This window comes from Rattus norvegicus, chromosome 9, assembly GCF_021556685.1.
Source record: "Rattus norvegicus strain SHRSP/BbbUtx chromosome 9, alternate assembly SHRSP_T2T, whole genome shotgun sequence".
Classification (NCBI taxonomy): domain Eukaryota; kingdom Metazoa; phylum Chordata; class Mammalia; order Rodentia; family Muridae; genus Rattus; species Rattus norvegicus.
Genome location: NC_141542.1, coordinates 105,963,788 through 105,983,989, shown reverse-complemented (window position 1 = coordinate 105,983,989; position 20,202 = coordinate 105,963,788). Strand labels below are relative to the sequence as shown.

Here is a 20,202-nt window from a genome sequence, read left to right as displayed (position 1 = left end):
AAAAAAAAAAAAAAAGAGGTGGAAGGCCCTTGAAGAATGTCACCTCATGTGGACCTCCATACACATTCATATGTAAATCTGTATATGTGCACACACAGGTGTACACATGCAGGTACACACATACACACATGTGCATCTGTATACATGCACACACAGGTGTACACATTCAGGTACACACATACAGAGAGAGAGAGAGAGAGAGAGAGAGAGAGAGAGAGAGAGAGAGAGAACTGGAGCCAAAGATAGACCATCTTAACCATCCAGGAAAGCTGATGATACATAACCCGCCCACATTCATCAAACATGGGTGAGATTTTCAAAGATGGAGGGAAACAAAGTAGGAATGTGAACAAAGGGCTCTGGGCTTGAGGAGCAAGTGAGAGACAGGACTCAGCAAGGGAGAGAGGGACTGTGTGTCAACCTGTTCCATCCAACAACCACCCCCTCCACCCTGAGGGAATCCGGCATGTGTTGATGGCACTTTGCCTCGAGAGCCAATTTTGACTGTTGAGCTCAGAACCCTGCTGTCATCCCAGGGCGATCTGGTGAATTCCATCAGCTTTAGGGCTGTAACAATAACATTTTTAGAACATTACAACATGAGGACATAATTGCTTTAATTAGTAATTATATGACATCACGGCTGGGAAGATTTTATTTCGAGAGCGAAGCTTCCCGTGATTCACAGTGAAATTATTATTTTGGGTCTTGCGGTGTCCCCCCGCCCCCATGGCTCATAGCTGTGTCGCCTCCGAATGGATGTACCATATCTGACACTCAAGCACACATTCTTGTGAAGGACTGCTTAGCTTCCAATGACGAGTTCCTTGACCTCTCAGTCTGAAGCTAAGACAGCCCTTCCTTATACCAGGGAACAGTTTGCTATCTGTCTTCTTCGTTTTCCTCTGTGGTTCGTATTTGGCAAGACTGATGTGTCCAACAGGTGTGTCCCGTCTGACCTTCGACATCAAGGCACATGGCTAGAGCATTCTATTATGGTGGATGGGAAGGGAGGTGAAGGGAATGTGTCTAACCAGCATAAAAAAAATAAAATTTGGAGTGCCATTGCTGCATGGGAGGGAGGGAGGGGGATAGGGCAGGACACAAGGAGGCCAATGTTGATTCATCTTGTTGGAACCAACACTCCCTGAATACCACCAAAAAGGCAGAGAATTCTCCAGGATCCCATCCACAAAAGGTCATCATGAAACTGATCAAGGGATTTTAAAAACAAGGTAGCCACGGATCTGCTATCCTTGAAATCATGAATTGCCTGCCTTTTTATATTTCTTTGGAAATAGTATAAGTCCGACTTTCTATCAAAAGCAATATCAAAAGAAGATACCTTCCCCGGGAGTGTCGGCTTTGTAGGTTAGGAAATAAACCCTGACAGACGCATAACCCAAACATCTCTGGAAATGAGGATTCTGCTGTAGACACAGTCGCAGTCACCGTGAGAATTCACTCAGGATACAGCTAGAATTATCACTCTCAGGAATGCTAATGATATGTTGTTAGCGGTATTGGAGTGCTGAAGTCCATCCTGTGGGGAAGGGGTCACTGGCATCAATCACGTCTCAGAGTTTACTTCAGTACGCATGAGGCAGGAGCATGGGAAAGCCACAGGGATGCGCTGCCAGAACTCACAGGTGCCTCACATCGTCTTGATAAATCTCTCTTCACAGAAGGGATTTCAGGAGGGAAGTAGGAAGTCTTGGTGTAGGCCATATGGAGGCGTGCGGTCCAGACCTACAATTAAGTTGAGATAGCGGTTGAAATTGATGGACCAGAGCAGCCTGGACTTGTGAGTTTGGACAGAGAGAATGTCAAAGCAGGTGATCAAAGGACAGGCACCCTAAAGCTATTGGCTTTGGGTCCAGCACAGAAGCCAGATGAGGGGTTTTGTTGATGTGGAAGTACAGGGCTTGACTCTTGTGAGGACAGTGATGGGAGTAGGGGTTGGAATGGGACATCTCAACTGACTCCTCCTGCCACTTGAGTTGACAGAGCAGAACCCCAGCTGAACTCCAGGATCTGGATGGAAGCGATGTGGATTTAAGAAAGGAGATGGTGGGTGCTGAGTGGGTCTGTGGCCCAGTCTAGGCATCCCTATTCCCCATTTGCCCTCTCCATCCTCTAAGATCCCAGCCTCTATGCTTACAGCTCCCTCATTAGCGGTGTGTGTGTGTGTGTGTGTGTGTGTGTGTGTGTGTGTGTGTGTGGCATCTAACATCAGGAAGCCTTATGCTTTGGAAGGACACAAGTCTTCAGAAAGATGCATGTAGGGGATGGCCTCCACAAAGGTACTAGGAAAAATGTTCCTACGTTCCTTATACTCCTGGGTGCTTCATACCAACCTCTACCCTTCAAGATCACACGCCATTTCTGTCTCCCGTTTCTCTTGTAAGGTCACCAGGCATTGGAGATCCTTAACTTGCTTGTCCCTGCAAAGACCCTTCATTCAAAGAATGCAATAAAACCCCAGAAGAAACAAGGTATTAACAGCTCAGGAAAATATTAGGAAAAAAAGCCTCAAAATGCGCCGGACTTTAACTCACTGTTTTTGAACAAGTTGAGTCTTGTCTGTTTAACAGACGAGAGCACATCCCTGGATCAAGCTGAGGCTTCCTGGAAATGGTTTGACTTAAACAAACCCAGGTTCAGGTTATGAGATCTATGGAGGCTCCTGAATCGGCACTCGGAGACCAGAGCAACCAGCGGCCGTTCTGCCCCTTCAGACAGACTTCTTTGAAATCCATCCCACTTGTCACAACCCTTCCCTACCTCTGGCTATTTTCCACTTCTCTGTAACCACTTCAGTCAAACTGCCCTCCAGGGGATGAAGTTGGAAGCCTCGAATCTGGGTTGTGCCCCTAATGGTGTACAGGACACTACGGTGACTCAGAGAGGAAAATGCATGACCACAGTGCCGAATCAACCACTTCATGGCTGTTTTCCTGAACCTCTGGGGTGATCTGGAAGCTATCTGAAGGGCCTGTCTTTTGAAAGAAGCCTGTGTGACATCACCAGGGACATGATTTTCCAACAGATGTGTACACCAGCATCATCTGTGGACTTATAAAAGCTACTGCATCCAGGCTCTCCCCAACCTATTAAGCCAGAGCTGCCACGTGAACTTGAGTTTGTTTCTCTGTTTCCATGTGAGAGGGTGACTCACTTTTACTGAGAGTCCTTGACTACATTGAAGTTGAGAGTAACCAACAAGAACACAGCGAGGCCCTGGGAGGTCAGATACTTTTCTAGGCTTTTGTCCCTACATGAATCTAATTTTTTTGTTGTTCCGTGTATTGAAGAACAGAGCCCATTCCTCCATTTGTTTTGGGCCAGCATGACAATGAACAGAGTCCAGATATGTTGTCTTGTTGAAGGTCAACATTCCGGATGGGCCAAGCTGCTTCCTCTCTAGTCGTATTTTGGGGGAGACACCCTGTAAGGTTCAGTGTTATTCTCTGAGAGCAGCAGCTTGCCCCGCCCTCAGGATACATTCCAGCCATTCCCGTGTGCTCTGTGCGTCTAATGCACACTGCTGGACCATCGATCTAACAACCATCCTCAGCCTCTGCTCGAAGAACTCCAGTAGAAAGCCATGGCCACTGCCGTGGCGGGAAGTTTGGGCAGCAAATCCATTTCGATCTCATTCTGAAGCTCAATGCTGAATGGCTGGCTGCCGGAGTCAGGTGTCCACCTCTGACGAACACCTCCAGTCCTGGCTGTTGTACGTGAAGACATCTTGGGAACACACAGAGAGAACAGCTTCTGGGACACATCAGACTCATAGCACCCTGCAAGTTTAAATCCCCACGTGCCTTTGGGACGGAGCATACCTGGCTGTTGCCAGATACCTGGGGGGTGGAGCTTAGACAGAATACCAATCCCCACATCTGCAGCTGGAGCTCACCGCCAACCCCATCCTGCCACAGGGCCATAAGTGGAGCCACTCACATGGCCCAGGGGAGGGCTGCTTTCAGCCTCTCGAGAAGAATCACTCCTGTGACTGTGAGGTTGTCTCTGCTCTGCAGGATACCAGGTTTTCAACAACGTGGGAGCTGTGTGGGGCTTACAGGGAACACTTGAAAATTGCAAAATCTAACCTGTTTCCGGATGTGAGCTGTTGCAGATATGCTGCTCATTTCTGCCCAACTGCCACTAGCTGTTCTACCTGATGAGTCCCACTACCTAACTGCAGGCTGCGGTTCTCCGTGCTCGCCCTCCAGCCAACCACCCTGCACCGGAAGCTGCATGGCTCCTTCCTCCTAGCCTCCACCCACCCTGATGGGTCCAACCACACCTGCAGACAAGCCCCTTCGTGCAGTGTTCTCAGGGGGAGCTCTTCCTACAAAATAAGTCAGCCTCATCACCAAACTGTGGATTCCAAAGCCAGGCTTGTGCTTTCAAGTGTTCCCTGTACCCTTACAGGAGGTTTACAGGCTTACACTCTGTAGAGAATGGAAGGACAGCTTCACCATCACAGGACAACGCAGCAGATCAGAGCCCTTCTTGAATGTTGTTGATGCTGGTCTGGTTAGTAATGGAATGCACCGTGAAACTCGAGTTAGAAACAAAGGGGGAAAGTCCACTTCCAAATGACTACAGCCCAGCACTGAGGATTCCCCTTCGCATTGGAGGACGTTTTCCAGGGTTGGTTATTATCCACAGATTCTCTCTGGAATATGTTCCAGTCTTAATAAGGAGATGTCCTTCTCAGGGACGCCCTTGTGTTTTAAATCTGGGACTTGGCCTCCACAAAACCGAAGGGATTTTCCACTGGAGACTTCTGGACAAAACTTGGAACCTGAGAGTCTGTCCTCACTCCCCAAATTCTGCCCCTCGCAACAACGCTACCCCTGAACTCGTGTTTATAGCAGTGCTCTGAAAGCCAGCCTGTAGAATAGATGCTCACTTCAGGGTCCTGTTTGCACGAGACACTATTGTATACAGGAGCCCAGCTATGCTAGAGAAGTCTGTGACATTGGGCTGATTTATGTAACTCAAAGTCTCCAAGAAGTAAAATGTGTTTTAAATTGCACACTGTCTTCTGCCAAAGCACGCTGCCTCGATGTCTCGTAATGCTATAATTAGAAGGTAACCGGGCTGAGGAAGGGTGAGAAGTAACTCCTAAGGGGTTTCTTTGTTAGGTAGTGAGAGTGTTCTGTAATTAGAGTGGTGACATTTGTGAGTACAGATAATGACTGTACACTTTGGATGGGTAAACCTTATGGTATGTGAATTGGGGAGGCTTTTTTTAGGTTTGAAAAAGCATCAAGTCTCTCTCTCTCTCTCTCTCTCTCTCTCTCTCGTTCTTTTTCCTCTTGTTTCAGTTAGAATGGTCTATCTTCTAGCCATGTCTGTGGCTTCTCCCCTTTACTGGACTCATTCAGAGGAGGAAGGGGTGAGACTATTATAGACGAAGAAAAGACCTTCGGTGGTATCAGGAAACCCTGAGTGCAGTTTACCAGAGGCCCCTAATTGGACAGCATCCCCAAATGGCTACCTAGATGGGGCCAGAATGGATTGTTTAGAGTTGGGATGAGAAGGTAGGATGGGACCAGGGCTAGCAGGAGCTCAAGAACAGGTCTCCGCATGGGCATATTGGAATAGGGTCTTGGGGGATTATTAGAAGTCCTCCAAGAATCAGATGATCTGGTGCAAAAGATGCTCTGGGACCTCAAGAACAACAGCGTTCACACAAGACACACAGAGACACACAAGGCAGACATTCAGAAGGAAGAACTGAGGTGCCATTTCAATCCATTCTTTATCTACGGGTTTCTTCAAACTCGCAACCTGCTGAAGGGCGTTCCCAAGGTGCATCATGGGCTCAGTCATAACCAACGAGTCTGTAGCTCTATGTCCAGGTCCCTCCAGGACAGACACTGCCCTGCTGAGCTAGAGTTCTCTCCAAGTGGCACCAATTGTACACGTGTCCCTGTGGAGCATAATCTAGGACCTCAACCTTCATGGGAAGCATCAGGCCATTTTTCCTATGAAAAGGCAATTCAGGAAGCTTCTAGCTACTTGATCCAAGGTCCACCTCTCCTGGTCATGCCCTGTTTTAGTTTTCTTTATACTGTTGTAATAAACAACATGACCAAAAGCTATTTGGTGAGGAGAGAATTTATTTAGCTTAAAGATTGTAGTCCATCACTGAGGGAAATCAGGGCAAAAATTCAAGACAAGAACCTAAAGACAGAATCTGGGGCCTAGATCACAGAGGTATGCTCCTTGTTCTCCATAGCTTTCCCAGCCTGCTTTCTTATAGAACCCAGGGCTCTCAGCCCAGGACTGTCACCTTCAACAGCAGCCTGAGGCTGGGCCTTCTCACACTAATCCTTAATCAAGAAAACTCCTCCCACACAGATTTGCCTATAGGCCAACCTTAAGCATTATCTCAATAAAGGTTTCATCTTCCCAAATAATTACAGCTTGTGTCTAGTTTGCAGAGAGGGGAGGGGAGACTAATCAGCACACAGCAGTAGCTCAAAGAACATAAGAAATGTACTTCTGGGAAGATTCAAATTCAGCTGGTCTGGGGAGCCTTGGGAATTCTGCTCCAACAACTCCAGTAATAGGAAGTCCAAGGCCCTGCAGAGATAATAGGGACCTTGGGTAAGTTGTCTTGACCCCACCATGACCTCTACCATCCTTCAGAGCACCTTTACAAGGTACCCCAGTATCCCTTCACAAAGAGGCTGGCATCAGCAGGGTCCACAGTGTTTGCTTTTGGGGGCACTGGTTGTTGGTGAGATGAATAGCCTATTTATTTACCCACATCCAGTTCATTCCAGAGAAGGGTTTACAGAGCTAACCACATTATTCAGGACTTTATACAATAAAAATGGCAAGATAGGCAGGAGTTGGAAGTAACGCTGTTCTTTCTGACCTAGATGGCCAGATACCAGTGTGGACTAGGCACCGGATCTGCTACAGTAAGTTGCCCAGAGAGGATGCCAGAAGGAGGCCCAGTTCAGTATCCTACACCTCTTCTCTCTAAGATCCTGGGAAGAGAGATTGATCCTGGAGAGGAAGGTTAAGGACTAATGATTGACAACATGGGCCACTACATAGATGGCATGGTGACCGCATGCCACGATGTATATGAAACAATGAGGAGCCCATCCTGGGGCTGCCACAAAGCACCAAAGGCAGGTGAACTGGAAGAGTTTGTTCTCCCTATGAAGAAGATGGAAGCCGGACTCTGGCTGACAGCAGGGCTGCTCACCCAGAGAAAGGGCAGACCCTCCCTTTGTAACACCCTCGCCATTGACTTGGAGCTGTGTTATTCTCTGTGCCTGCATCTCGTGGGTCCTCTGTACATCTCTTTATTGTCTTATATTCTCATGAGGCTACCAGCCGTTGGATTTAGGGCCCACCCTTATCCAGAATGAGCCCCAAACATATTACATCTGTGATGACCCAATTTACACATATAGGTCACAGTCACCATTTGCCAGGTATTGGGATATAGACTTGACTCTTGACAGGGAAAGACGGCATTTAACCCATCCTGGGGTCGTTACTGTTCTACCACTCTTATGGATAGAGACATAGAAGGAAAAGTTCAAATAATGACGGAGTGCAGAGCCAGTAAGGGCTGCAGCTCAAAGCTGGGATGTGGAATGGAATGAGTCGGAGAAATATAGAGGTACAGACAGAAAGACAGACAGATGACAGAGATACACACAGAAAAGGACAGGCAGGTAGGCAGAGGCAGGGGAAAACACAGAGACAGAAAGAAAAGCAGGAAGAAGACAGTGAAAGGGCTAGCAGGTAGACAGAAGCCACAGATTACTAACACAACCTCAAAGACAAGCAAAATTCCACTCTCAAGTTTGACTCCGCCAGGATCAGAGTGTTTGAATAGCTTCTGTCCATGCAAAGAGCACGGACCACCCATCCAAACTGCACCTGGCGGTAACAAGCTGCCCACCCATCCACTGGCGTCTGTGGTTCCAATGCTTTCACACCCAGGCTCACCAGCTTCCCCTGACCAAGTGAGAATTTTCCCTCCCACTAATTAAGGAAGACGCGTCGGTGTGGGCTCCCCTGGGCTCCCAGGCAACCCGAATCCGTGAAGACCGATCATAAATCTCATTTAGTACAAATCACCCCACAGCTCCTGCAGAATATGTCAGCTGTCACAGACACTAGGGGTTTCGCCTCACTGCCCCTTGGAAGTCAGGCTGGATCCGCATGGAGAGATGGTTCGCGCACCAACCTCCAGAAACACTACGGAAATGTAGGAAGAGACATGGAGGTCTCCGGATCACTGGCCCAAGACTGAAGGAATTACCACTGAAACGCTGACAAGAGCAGGGCAGATAAATCATAGCCTGCCTGTCATCTACCTACAGAGGGAGGAAAGTGGAAGAGAAAAGAAAATACGGAAAGTTAATTAACCTGCCAAATTTTTAATCATTCACCCACATTTCAGAGCAGGAACAAGATGACGTAGAAACAAAGACAGATGAATCCTGGAGTGTGGGGAACACTCAGAAGCCCTCCTTCCGGGCCCCATCCTAGGGAGGGCACAGGATAATAGAGAGAAGGTGCTTCTGGAAGGTCCTGCTCACCAGTCAGGCTGTTGTCAGAGTGGGTTCTGGGATTCCAGCTGCTGCCTCCTGCCCCAGGAAAGTGTTCTTCTTTAAGAGAGCAGCCAAGATCCTCCTGACTTGTGCTTTCCCTGAGAACCTTGCTTCTTTTCAGAGCCACGAGCATGATAATGCTTGTGACCGTTCAGAACAGGACACGGTGCTGGGATCCAGATGTCAGCTTCTAAAACCGTCAATGCCTGCTCCATGTTTAAAGACATGGGTGTGTCTGATATGGCCACACTTCTGTAGGTGGAGTGAATTGTCCCTCCTTCATTGCTTTCTGGGATTCCAATCCTCACTGTCTCGTGTGTGAGTGTGTGTGTGTGTGTGTGTGTGTGTGTGTGTGTGTGTGTGTGTGCACCTTCACCAGCACCTCCTGCCATATACACATCCAAGCAGGCATCCTTAACTCTCGCTGGATGTGTGTAGAAGGCAGGGACAGAGCTAAACATCACAGAAAGTAGGGTAGACTCGTGCCAGGCAGATGGCGTCTGGAGTGTGACTTACAGAAGGAGGTCTGCTTCAGAGCTGCCTCCTTCCTGTGAAACAGTACATAAGGGATACGACTCACGGGTTGCAGGATTAAATAAGGTAACGGCCCGACAAGCCAAGTGCGGTGTCGAATGCCCAGTGGGTGCTCTTTTGGCAGAGATGATTAAGCTGACGGTGTCTGTTGTTTTCAACCCTTTCCAAAACCAGCTCGTGACTACCTTTTTTCCACACACAGAGGGGCCTCGTGTTTTGTCCCAGAAAGAGCCCAGGATAAAAATACGCATGGAGCCTTTCCCACGAACCCCAAGAAGGGTAGAGAGATGCATTTTCCAGCAAACCTGCATTTCTCGGCTGATAGAAAACAAAAGGGGAATTTCTAAGCTGTGCTCTGAGGTGAATGACAGCTTCAGTGTGTGTGTGTGTGTGTGTGTGTGTGTGTGTGTGTGTGTGTGTGTGTGTGTGTGAGTCAGAAGGAGAATCGGGAGAGGAGATGAATCCATAAAGAAAAATAAAGGGGGTGGGTGTGGGAGGAGATAAGGAAGCTCAGCCTCACCCTTGCCTCTGCTTTAAACTCCCTCTTGTGAAAGTGAAAAGTGATCCTGGGTGGGGAGTGTAGCATGTTCATGGCAGTAGGCTCGATCCTCAGCAAAACACACACACACACACACACACACACACACACACACACACACACAGAGAGAGACAGACAGACAGAGGAGACAGACAGACAGAGGAGATAGACTGACACACAGAGGAGACAGACAGACAGACAGAGGAGACAGACAGCCAGAGGAGATAGACGGACACACAGAGGAGACAGACAGACAGAGGAGACAGACAGACACACAGAGACAGAGAGAGGCATAGAGACAGACACACAGAAAAAAAAGAGACAAAAACAGACAGATGGACAGAGAGAGAGAGAGAGAGAGAGAGAGAAACAAAGGATTTGCTGTGATGAGGGCTTCAGAGGGATGTGGGGTCTGTCAGAACCATCTAGGAGTAAAAGCAAAACCCTACCCCATCCCTTGAAATGGGATGCTGAAAGGGAGTGAGGACTTAGCCCTGTCACAGAGACGGGTCCCAGGCTTTAGGCTGGGTGAGCTGGTTTCCTGGTGGATTATCGAAATCTGAGAGGAGCTCTGTGTAAAGAAGCCAAGTGATTCACTCCTCTCCATACAGCTGTCATTATTGGCTACATAGAGATGCGCCGGTTACCAAATGCCTTGTCAGGCCCACCTAACGGTTAAAACTGAGCGAGGAGCCCTGAGGTATTAGAGCAGACACAAGGAACCTGAGGCGAGAGCAAGGGCAAGAGCAGGGGCCAGGCTGCTGTCTCTGAGGACCCTGAGCAAAAACGCCAGTTCAAAGTCACATGGCTGCCCCCTGGAAACGCCACACTGCCCATCTCTTGAACTCATACACTATCAGGTAATTTTGCTCAGGAAAACTGGCTAATCACATCTAGAACAGCGACTCTAGACAGCCTGCTCTTGGCTGAGCCTGGTAACCTTCCCATGTGAAGCTCTGAGCCACCAGACATGGCAGAGCTAGGGGGATGACAGTGAGCACGGAATCCCAGATTCCAGAGGGGACAGGTGCAATAGTCACCAACAACAGAGCTAGCCACAGCCCCCAGCTGCAACCATGGCAACCTAGGTGTCAGGGCTGAGTTGAACAGTGACCCCTGAAAGGTACATCACATCCAGAACTTGTGACTATGTCGCCTAATCCATAAGAAAGAATGCACCACATTGAAGAGAGCCTCACACCTGCCCCTGATGTCACATGGGTGTCACCTGCTGGGCAATGACCTCATGTTGGAGATTTCCTGGCTTCCAAGGTTGCTTGTGGCCACCCCAGGGAGTCCCCTTGCTGGTCCCTGGTGGTATCTCTCTTGCGATACTTCACTGGTTAAATGATTGCTGTTCTGTCACAGGCCTCAGTTTTGGAAGGAGAAGCCATTCCTGTGCCTTTTGGGGACTCCTGGCACAGAGGTGGGGGGAACGTGCCCTGCGAAGGCCAATGCTGGCACCACTTGTCTGCAAGTAAGAATCATCGCTGAGACCCCTCCTAGATTGTTTTTATCAAAACCACAAAGAAGCTGAGTGGAAAACCACACTTCTGACAACACACACCGCCAACTCCCACTCCCGGGTTTCATCCCTTCCATGACCAGTACTTACTCACGTCAACAGGAGCCAGGTACCGCCTTAGGTGTGTGGAATGTAACAAGGCAAATGAGGAGAAACACCTGCCCTTGGCTTTCTAAGTTCCTGGGGGAGGTGGGGGAGGAGCAGGAAATGAACGGACAAGCCAGCAAGATGTACCACAGCGGCCACCAGACGGGGGCAAGGTGGCAACCAGCAGCTGGAAGCCTAGGCCACTACACAGGCTCTGTCAAATCATTTCTAAGCAACAGGAAGTTGGATTGCAATATGGAAAGACTGACGCTGAGGCACTCCCATAAAATGACTCAGTGAGCACCCTTCCGTCAGCTACTACCCTAGACCGCTAGCCTGTCTGTAAACCACTGGGACCCCAAAAGGAAATGATGTATCGGTTTTTAAAAAAGGCACTTCGCATTTGGACCCCTTTGGGTCAGCTGCTATTCTCTCTGGTCTCCCAGGCCCCAACCATGGTTCTGCCTCTCAGAGGCCCACCCTCACCCCAACCCCCACCACGCCCACCCTCACCCCAACCCCGAGCCTGGCCAAACTGAGCTGGGAACCAGAAGTCACACAGACCTGCCACACAGGGTGATGTGCCTTTGAGAGCTGGCCAGATCCTCAAAGTAACACCGTGGGGGCTGGTCCTCCACCTCCCGTGAGGGAGACGCTGGGAACTTGGCTCCCAAATGCCAGGAGGGAGCTAGCTGCCTTGAGGGTGCTCTCCTGGGAACCGAGAATGGTGACAAATGGCCCCTTGTCTAACTAGCTCATATGGCTACTCTGGTGAGCACCCAGGCCACGCCATGTTAGCAGGGTCCTGAGAAAGGGGCCCTCGGGGCTCCTTCCCTGAGCCTTTATGCACTTATAAGGTCCTTTCCACACTGAACACAGCCCACCCGGCCAAGGACACGACGACCTAGGTAAATTAGCTTCCATGCAGTGGAGAGCTTTATTCTCTAAGCACTCAAGAGAGGGCTTTCATTCCAGAGGGGCCTTCAGCTGGTGGAGCAGAATAGATAATGAGGCCAGTGCTGTAGGAGGTAGGGGTGGGTGGAGCCAAGCTAGAATCCCTAGGAGCCCACCCTTCCCTTCCCACAAACACAATCACCGGCCAAAGGCTCAGGTCCAGTGGCTTCCCCATGAGACTCCACCCTGTCAGAGGCTTACCAGTTTGCTGAGGGGCCACCTCTGTCCACCTCAGGCCTTGGGCAGTTCCCTCCTGTCTCCTTGATCTCACTCTTCCTGCAATGTTCTTGCAAATGCCAGCTCCTTCCTTCGACTTTATTAGCCCTCATTCCTGAGTAGTTTGTTTTAAACTGAAAAATATTGAAGAGAGAAACTAAACATTGGGGAAACCCAGCCCCCCCCAACCCCCACCCCCTGACACTGGGGCTCCTTGCACTTGAAAGGCTAGGGAACTGCTGTCAGGACCAAGTTAGTAAGGCAACACAGGAGCCCAGGCAGCCTGGGACCCCTCCTTTCTTGCTAATGGAAGAGTGTGTTGCCCTCTCTTGGTAGCTGCCCTTTCAGTCTGCCCCTTGTGGCTGGACCCTCTCTGTGACACATTGCCCCAGTTCACCAACCACAGAGCTTTGTTAGGGCACAGCCTAGAGGCTTCCATCGTGCTCTAGGGGGGGCCTTTGTACTGATCACACTTCATCGAGTTTACTGGAGTGTGTGTTCACCACCCAGGGCAACCCCGTACACACACGCACACGCACCCACACACGCACTCACATACTCCCCCCTCAATTTCCTGAGCATAAAAATGGAAGCACGATCACTTCTATAACATAAGGAGGGTTTTTTTAATAAGTTAGTTTTTAATAAGTCCCACATACGTTAACTAGAAAGCTCGTCTTTGACCTTGTACCCTTACCCTAACAGTTCCACTACAGACCTCGTCCTCTGGTGGATTAACAACTCTCATGCCAGAGGCTGCCACTGTAGGCCTCAGAGCTCTCTGAAGCCCAGGCCTGAGGCGTTCTCAAGTCTGGGTCTTGGAAACTCCATCGGTGCGTTGACACTAAATTGTCACCCCCACAAAGACGTTGGAAGTGCAGCGCGAGCCCAGCACTGAAGCCGATCTCCACACCCCACATCCCGTCCTCACCCCAATACCAGGGTTGGCCAAAGCATTCAGGAAATGGAATGCTTTCTGGACAGAGAGGACAAGCATACTACTCCACCGCCATGTTTCTTGCAGACATGTCCACTGTCGGGGTTCAGCTTCAGAAATGAGGCACCAACAGGGGCCTGTTCCCCACCATCTCCGAGACGTCCTGCATAGAACTTCTAAATCCTCAAACCTGCAGCCCTCCCCCAGCAGATAACACCAGGCTGCAGGGACCGGTGGCTCCCAGGAGACAGATAAGAGGGTCAGCTATTCCGACACTAGGACCTTCTTGGTGGCCTCCTCTGAGTATCTACACTGACCTACTGTGAAGGTTTTCTATGCCTTACTGTCCTTAAGATGTGATAGGTGTTCATAGTTTAAAACTTAACTGCCCTTCACACATAAAACCCATCTATGCTATCCCAGCAAAATTATCAAATCAATCTCTTGGATGCTCCCATCCAAGGCCCTCATCCTCATTAATTCATACTTGGTGGGTATCACTGGGGAGTCTGTAGTGGGACAATTTCCTTCAGGCCACCCTAAGCAAAAGGTAGGAGTTGACCCCTCCATCCAGTCCCATCCAGTATCATCCAGTCCTATCTAGTTTTATCCAGTCTCATTTCCTGACCCTGCGGCCCATCCTCTTGACCACACCTGGTCTATTTTCAACCTTCTTCCCATCCTGGGGCTGCAGGCCATGTTCCTTGGTGATCTGAAAAGCCAGAAGGAAAGAGTCCACGTATTCTCAAACCTTGATGGCATCTATCACTTCAGTACAGCCAGCCACCACCACATTTGCAGGCCCCCAAACAACTAGGAATAGTGATGTCCTAGCATCAGGGTGCGGTCAGTTTCTTGTCTTCCTGCCTGTTGTGTAGATGGAAGAACACAGGGCTGACCAGGCCCAGAGCCCACCTCCAGGGCATTATAAATGATGGATGTTGTTTCTTTCCCTCCCAGTGTACTTGCTTCCTCCTTCCAGATACCCCTTGGCTCCCACCCAGCGAGCCCCAGTGCTGACTCCCACCATCCCAGTGGCTAAGAAGGCATCAGGTTTAAACCAGGCCTCAGCCGCTGCACTCACTGGGCAGCTGACCTGTCTTGTAGATCTGCTGGTTCTCCTTCAGGTTCTCTCTGCCCACTGCCGGCAGTTCACCCATCCAGGTGTGGCCTGCTCCCTGCTGCCTCTCTTAGTTTTATTTGAGCTCCAACCAGGGACTAAACAGGGGCCCCGTGAGGCTGTGTAACCTGGAGGACAGACCCTGGCTTGAGGTCTGGATCTCCCTCACAGAGCTTCTGTGTGCTTTCCCTCCTATGCTCCCCACAGAATGCCCGTCCTCTGCCAATGAGGTTTGCACCCTTAAGTTTCCCTCTCACTCCGTTCCTCCACCAGTGCTCCTGGGACAGCGGCTGTCATTGGTCTGCAAGAAGTCAAGAGGTAGCCCCACTGCCTTGGGCTATAATGGCGCTCTACCTTCCCTGGGTTCTCAAGCAGGTCTGGGGCTGCTCTGTCCCTTTTACTGAGCCTCAGCGAGCTCTGCTTCCTGTTATCTTGTCCAACCATTGAACCATCCTCCCCCTATCTCCCTGGCTGCAGTTTCTCATCTCCCAAAGGCACCTGTCCCTGTCACCAGATGACCAAGCTGTTATGTAACTCATGTGTTTTTACCACCACCCTGTTTATTTCAAGAGAAAAAGGTGCAATGACTCTTCATCCTCTACCCTATCATCCCCTGCCTCCTTTCTCTTCCCTGCAGGGTATCTGGACAGCTTCTCAGGACAGAGATGTATTCAGTTCTTCCGGCTCCTCCCCCCTGGGCCTAACCCTTCATTCAACCAACATTGAATTATCCTCCTTGGCCAGACCCTGGACTCTCCTAGTGTATGATTGTCCTGCCTCCCTGTCTTATTCAGTCCACGTCTCCCAAGGGCCACGGGAGGCTGTTTGTACGCCTGTCACCCACTCACGGGTCAGCCTGAGCCTTCCTTGGGAGCTGACAGGGGCCAAACTCTTTTCATCTTTAAATCCACAGTGTCTGGTTCACAGCGGACACCCCCTGGTGATGGATAAATGAATGAATGATTGATTGAAGCAGCCTGAAGCCTGGGGTCTGTGTCCTCTTCTTAGGAGACAGTTCATTGTGTACTAACTCGTGAACTCCAAAAAACAAATAACTTTCTAAGAACCCAACAACCAAGGCTCTTCATGGGAGACTGACGTGTGTCCCTCCAGGCCAAGGAATGTAAAGCACTCTGGGCTCGGCACCATCGACCAGTCCCTACAAGATTAAGGCTCTGGAAGTTTCGGAAGGGAGAGAGTGTTGTCATTGATCCAGCTTGCCCCAGCATCGACTCCAGGAATGCTGTAATATCTCAGTACACATCTATTGTGCAAGCAAACAGAATTAAGTATGAAGGACTCCCTCAGCCCTGGTACACACAGAGTCCGGGAAAGTCGGGCTGTCTCCTGGACAGAGTGACAGGGAAGACAGTTCAGAAAACAGCTCAGCCTGTCAGTTTCTCATCGGCCCTCTAATCAGTTGTGAGAATTGGTTGACAGCGGGAAAGTGGGGCCATTTTGAGCCATCCTCGAGAGCTGGAAGCCTAGAAGAGGAAGCCAAATCCTGAACCACAGAGTCGGATTATGGTCTCATTTCCCAGACTGTGGAAACGAGAGTGGAACAGAACCAAAAGTCTCACTTCTGTGTGCTAAGGCCAGGACACCTTTGCCTCCCCCCCATCCCCCACCCCCACCCGGGACAATGCAATCCATGCACACCATACTCTCTGAAGTTGGCGCTGTGCCTCTAAGATGAGCCAGTTTCCCTGCCTGATCCAGCTCTGCTGGGTCAGCTCTCCAAGGGGGCTTAAAAGAAGAAGGCTAGGAGGCTGGGGACAGCCCACAGGAAGTGGCAGCACCCCCACCTTCCACCCCCCCCCCGCATTCACTCTTCATGCAACTAGTACGTGTGGAGCCTACAGTGACTGCCAGGCACAGTCTTAGACACAAAGGACAGGCCATATCCAGACCTTTATCCACCTTGGCCTCTCTTTTCCTTGGTTGCTGATTACCCTAAGAGCATACATCCCAAACTCCGCCTTCTCTGCCTTCACAGACCCATCTTCTCTACTGCCAGTGTAGAGGACCTGCCGACCACCATCTTCAGTCTTACCCTCTCCCACTCTGAGCTAAGCTCCGTGCTGCCCCATTCCCACAAGAAGAAAACGTCCACATCTGATCCCCAGAGTATGTGTGGAATGCTTCCTTTCCTGACATGAGGGAGTGCACGCACACGTGCGCGTGCGTGTGTATGTGTGTGCGTGTGCGTGTGTGTGTGTGTGTGTGTGTGTGTGTGTGTGTGTGTGTGAGCGCGCGCATGCGTAGGCCAGGAGACAGCCTCAGTTGTCGTTCTTCAAACATGTCTAATTTGTTTTGTTTTGAGTTGTTTGTTTTGTTATTTGTTTAGGGTTTTTTTTGTGGGTTTTCTTTTTAAAATTTTTTTTTGGTTTGTTTATTTGGTTAGTGTTTATGATGGGCTTTTTGGTTTGTTTTTGTTGTTGTTGTTTGTTTTTGGTTTTGGTTTTGTTATTTTACCTTGTAGCCCTGGCTGGCCCAGAACTCCCTATATACACCAGATTGGCCTCAAGCTTAGGGGCTCAACTAGTTTCTGCCTCCTAGGTTCTAGGAGTAAAGGTGTGAACCATCATGCCCAACCCCCTACATTGTTTCTCTGACTTGCTTTGATGATTCTGATTAAGCAAGGCTAGGGGCCAGCCTCAGGAATCCTCCTGTCTCTGACCTTTCCCTGACTCCACCCCCATCAACTGAATCCTAAGTGCATACCAACACAGAAGACTTCTTCTCTCTTGGTTCTTGGACTGGAACTTAGGTCCTCACGCTTGCAATGCAAGAGTCCTTACTGACTGAGTCATCATCCTCACTCCAAGATAAGAGTCTTAAGGAAAGACAGGCCTGGGTTATCAATGTGGCCTCTGTGTGCATCAGCCACTTTTCCTGCGTCATTGTGACCTAGATCCCTGACAGAAACAACCTATGGCGGTCACAAGGGTGGGGGGTGTATCTTTGTCTCACAGTTTCAAAGTGAGGATGACATGGTAAGCAGGCTCCACCCTTGGAGACAGCGTCTGGCCTGTTGATGTCACCTCTGTTCCTTGAAGCAGCTCATTTAGGACTGAGAGGCACCTACCACACAAGCCTGACCCATGAGCTCAGTGTTAGAAACCTGGGAAGATACTTAAAGGTTCAGAAGGTCCCTTCTGTGTCTGAATACCATGTTCTAGAACATTCCAGCTGAAGGCACAGACTCCTGTAGGATCTTCTTTGGTGTTGAAACAAGTTACCCTACGTCAGCAGGATCCAGCAGGGAAACAAACATGAGGCTCTGAGGTCATCTCATGTTCTGCTCATAGCACCACATCCTCAAAGAGATGAGGCAGAGGGATGACTACAGAGGAGAGAAAAGGGGTGTGCCAGGGACAGCAAAGGATTTCCTCTGAAGGAAGGCACCACAAACCAAGGAGCACATGTAGATGTCCAAATGATGGGGAAGTCTGTCTCTTCACAGCTCCGAAAAAGAAGCCAGCCCTCTAAACAGGACAACTTCGGCAGTGGCTAAGATCAAATTCGAAGGACAGGATTGTGTTTTGCTGGATCCAGCTGAGGTAGGGTAACTTGTTTCAACACCAAAGAAGATTCCACAGGAGCCTGTGACTTCAGCTGGAACATCCTAGAACATGGTATCCAGACACAGAGGGGACATTCTGGGCCTTTGAGTATCTTTCCAGGTTTCTAACACTGAGCTCTTGGGTCAGGCTTATGTGCTGGGAGCCTCTCAGTCTTACATGAGCTGCTGCAGGGAACAGAGTTGACGCCAACAGGCCAGATGCCAAAGAATTGCTCCCTGATGCAAGGGTTGTTTATTCCCACCATGTGACAGGGAGCCCACCCCCCCACCCCTCACATCCAAAGGATGTTTGATCCTTACAGGGTGCTGGCTGCTGGGATGTTCCTTGACTGATCTGACAAGGACTCCCTAAAACCACCTCTTCCAGTGAGTAGCTCCTACCAGAGCAGAGTGGTCCAAGACCCCTTCTTCCTTTCGCGTGCTGTGTCTGTATGGATGCCCCCAGCTGCTCACTCTTAAGATTGAATGTTATATGGATGGCTCTCAGCCCCAGCTCCTTACCTGTTTGCTGTGACTCAGACACACTGTCCTGCGGCTGGGCAATTGATTTGCTTGGGCCAGGTCAATTTTGGTTTTGACTTGCCACCTCTTTGAATTGGACCAGGTGGTCCTGCTTGCCTGCATCAATTGAATGCCCTCAGCCTCTGCCAGTGGAAAAGTATAGCTTCTGTTATCCGGTCAAATGAAAGCTCAAGCCATAATCTTTATGCAGACCATTCGTCTCCTGACTCCCAGGCCTACTCTTCTGCAGGCCATTGGATCACAGAGTCTCCTAGACTCTGTGATCACAGATCCATGAGACTCCCATTGCCTTCCTCCTCAAGGCAATACCAACCTTTACCCAAACAAGAAGAGTTTAAGTCATCCCTCACCTTCATCTGTCTGAGATCCTGACAGGCTGCCTGTGAGTACATTCCACTGGCATTAGGGTACCAGGCAAAGCCTTCCCACAGGGATTCCAAAGGGAGGCCAGGGCCTGTGAGTCAGGACACCAGCCTCGGATAGAGATTGGTGAGGCCCTCTCCATTGGCTAAGGGGGATCGCAGCCAGCTACCCCAGCACACCCTAATCCTTCCAACAGAAGACAGATCTCAGTAATTACGGACATAACATTTGTAAAAGACAAAGTACATGGGCAGGCAGATAAGCCAGGGAGGGTTGGTAGAAAACAATATGTATTTGGAGGGGATGATGCGGAGAGGCCTGCCAGTCATAGGCCCTGTGCGAATGCTTACAAGGCTTCCTCCCCGCAAGAGAAGCACCCCTACAGAAGCAGTCCCTTACTCTGGCTCACATTGTCCCCTCCCACAGTTTAAGCCATCAAGGGATGCTTCAGTCTTCACAGAAAAGATGAATAGTCCTCCCTAGTCTTCTTGCCATATTGTACTATAGTTTTCCTGACCATTTCGTCCTGCTTGATCTTGCCTATAGATCCACACTATTATGGAAATGATTGCATGTAATAAATACCTTTGAAATATTAGCTAGTCTTTTCCTCTCCCTTTTTACTTTTCTCTCTCCTTTTCTTTCTTTCTCTATTTCTATCTTTTTCATACATATGATGTCCATGTTTTACATCATATCATAGTTTCTTAGTATCACTTCTTCTGTGGGCAGGTAGTTTAATGTGTATATGTATGTGTATGTGTATATGTATGTGTACATGATGTATATGTATATATGTATGTATGTATTTACACGTGTGTCCAGGTGTGTGTGCCCATGGTGTGCATGAAGATGCCATAACAGGCTTTCGGAGTCCACTACGCATCTATACACCCTCAAGACAAGATCTCTCATTGACCCTAGTGTCCAGTGGTCATCATGTGTCTGCATCTACAGCTGTAGGTGCCCAGATGCATGTAGCCATGCCCTCAAGATGCATGTAGACATGCCCAGATTTTACACGGGTATTCCATACTCGGGTTCTCATGGTTACACAAACTCTATCACCTAGAGCCATCCCTCAAGACCTATAATTTGCCTTTGCCAGTCATCAAATATGGGTTGGGCTTCCTTCTTGTGTGTGTGTGTGCGTGTGTGTGCGTGTGTGTGTGCGTGTGTGTGCACGTACACGTGCGCGTGCACGTGAACTTACAACC

At 49.6% G+C, this 20,202-nt stretch overlaps 1 long non-coding RNA gene across 3 annotated transcripts; it reads right to left on the bottom strand.

Annotated features, from left to right (window-relative positions):
* Positions 1–600: 600 nt before the first annotated feature.
* On the bottom strand, positions 601–18,947 carry LOC102555030 (uncharacterized). 3 transcript variants are annotated; one of them, XR_015629215.1, is made up of 3 exons: positions 18,602–18,947; positions 12,443–12,591; positions 601–1,749 (listed from the first exon to the last, which is right to left on the bottom strand). It is a non-coding gene; the product is annotated as an uncharacterized LOC102555030 (long non-coding RNA). The 3 variants fall into 3 exon arrangements; XR_015629216.1 differs by lacking the exons at positions 12,443–12,591; positions 18,602–18,947 and adding exons at positions 2,358–2,444; positions 11,291–11,503; XR_015629218.1 differs by lacking the exons at positions 12,443–12,591; positions 18,602–18,947 and adding an exon at positions 11,291–11,503.
* Between the last annotated feature and the right edge of the window lie 1,255 nt (positions 18,948–20,202).